General features: G+C 40.5%; 1 pseudogene; it reads right to left on the bottom strand.

Annotated features, from left to right (window-relative positions):
• Positions 1-940: 940 nt before the first annotated feature.
• The window catches only part of LOC123405633, a 4,667-nt pseudogene continuing 2,945 nt past the window's right edge, over positions 941-2,662 (bottom strand).

The following is a 2,662-nucleotide window of genomic DNA, read 5'->3' as shown; positions in this document are numbered from 1 at the left end:
AAATATAAACCAATTGTTTGGACTAAAACAATACATTTCAATTACCAGATTACAAGCATGAGCTAGGCACATTTCTATAGTTAGTACATAGACACACCCAGGCGCATAATACTATATTTTGTGTGAAACTTACAAACAAACAGTATTGCACCCAATGTCCCATGCATCCTGGTAGCTTAACATGGCTGATAATACAAGCGGTACAATAAGTAGCAAGTTGTATATCAGACGACGGCTGCTTCGTCCTTGTCATGGCTGATCTTGAGGGGTTGTAGGCTGATCTCGAGGGGCTGTATATGTGTTGATTGTGCTGATGGTATCAAGTTGCCCTAATTGCTTGCAAAATAGAATGAACACGAATGAGATACAATGGGGATAAAGTAGAATGATCCTCCAATGAACTAATATTTTATCAATCAATTTCAGGAACAAAACCACCATAAACAGGGCCAAGAACTCAACAAATTCAATTAATATCTAGGAAGAAGCACTTATATAACAAGCTTATACAACAGGGCCAATCAAGCTTGATGCAATAACAGGCTAGTGATGCCGTACACAATATAGATTAAAGTAAAACATGAGTTACTAACAATAGGCTATTTACATTAATAGTTAATAACAAACCAACAACCATATACACTTTCTTTAGATTAACTAAAACTACCAGCCTACCAGCCACATGACCACTTGCTTCAGATCCACAATTGTGTTCAGATCGACAAGAATTAGTAGATGCACAAATCAAAACCTACAACAAACAAATTACTCCCAGGATTTTATTATTTACAAGGTGATGAGCACTAGCAATGAGCACTACCGTATACAACATAGACTACCATATAAGTTCACATCTTTACATAAGTGTTCCACACCATAAATTTTACAGAATCACAAGTAACAGAAATTAGGGAAGCGAGATAACCACAATATCACACGGTCACAGCAGCTTGACTCCAAAACTTGGCACCTGCAATGGAATAAGAAATATTACTAAGTACCCAGCTACAAAATATCCACAAACAATTTGTTTAAGCATTATTATTAAGCATTCAGGGAATAAAATGGCTAGTAGTTGACACCAAAAACTCAAGCTACATTCAACTGGGAATGCAAGCAATCATTTGCATATTTAATTCTTAAGCAACAATAAAAGATCAGAGGTTCCCAAAATAGCTGCTATATATAGTACACAGAATGAAAACTTGTTGCTTAAGATGACATATTTTAAGATGTCATGTGTAGCTTAAGATGACATATTTTAAAGATGCATGAATACAAACTATAGTCGATCTAACACAGAATGAAAACTAAATTAGACTTGACTGACACGATGAGCTATCCATTCCGTCTTCTCAAAATAAGAGTAGTGGCCTGATATACACTATCACAACAGTTTACATATCTAAGGCACATCCCATGCTAGGAATCTAAAGCAGTACTGAACTAAGTGAGCAATCGGCTCATCAGTACACAGAAATGTTGTGTGCACATGGAGAACAAAACAACAAGGCCTGATAAAATAAACAGAATGGAGAGTAACTCAATCCTATGCTTTTATAGAATCAGAAGTACAAGGTGCTTCAATGGAGATCATCACATGATTATCAAAAACATGGAGCAATTATCCTTCGTTATATCCCAAACTAACGTCAGACTTGTGAAATTTATTGCAATATAACATATGGCAAGCGCATATAGAATTCCAGTAGCAGCAGCATGACAGGGCAAGGCAAGAGCAAAACATAACCAGAGGCAAATGTTTTTTTGGAAAAAGGAACTTGAGCTTCACAGCAGAACAGGAGAAGGAACTTCACAACAGTAACACAACTCCCATGGCACATAGCTTCACAGTAGCAGCTCAACTGATTTAAATACTGTGATTTAAATACTACTGGAATGATACTTGCAAGCTTAAAAAGAAGCTCTGATTACTCATTTGGTTAAACTGAAATTGAATCAGTCAGACTCTTGAGGAAAACTAAAGCATCATATAAGAACCAAATTTTAACGAACCAAACTGAACACTAACATCCACAGCAAGTAATACCAGAGTACTATATACAGTTTCATGGATCTACTCAAGTGTATGTATCAATTGCCACATCACATGAATCATTCTGTTGTGTCAAAACCGAAAGTGAAGCACTCAAACACTTGAGGCAAAACCAAAAGTGAAGCAGCAACAATAGTAAAAACTTCCACAGACCCTCTGTTTTTCTCTATTTTCGTGCTACATGACCCTGCCTAACCCTAACGCCGTGAGGAAGACTTCTCTGCTCTGCTTCCTTGGAGAGGAAGACTCCTCATCCCCCAGCCTAACCCTAACGTCATGACCCTGACCCTAACCCTAACGCCATGACCCTGACCCTAACCCTAACCCTAACACCATGACCCAAACCCTAACCCTAACGCCATGACCCTGACCGAGAGCTGAATGCTAAGAGACCAACCAAGAGAATACCTTGAGGAAGAAGGTGTCGCCGTTGACGAGAGCCGCTCCGCGCGTCGTCGCCGTCGACGAGAGCCGCTCCGCGTGTCGTCGCCGTCGACGAGAGCCGCGCCGCGCGTCGTCGCCGTCGTCAGTAGCCGCCCCGCGTCGTCTCCGCGCGTCGTCGCCGTCGTCGCGTGTCGTCGCGAGCCATCTCCGTCGAGAGGCGGA

Source organism: Hordeum vulgare, chromosome 6H, assembly GCF_904849725.1.
Source record: "Hordeum vulgare subsp. vulgare chromosome 6H, MorexV3_pseudomolecules_assembly, whole genome shotgun sequence".
Classification (NCBI taxonomy): Eukaryota; Viridiplantae; Streptophyta; class Magnoliopsida; order Poales; family Poaceae; genus Hordeum; species Hordeum vulgare.
The sequence above is the reverse complement of the archived record's forward strand: the minus strand, read 5'-3'. Positions and strand labels throughout refer to the sequence as shown.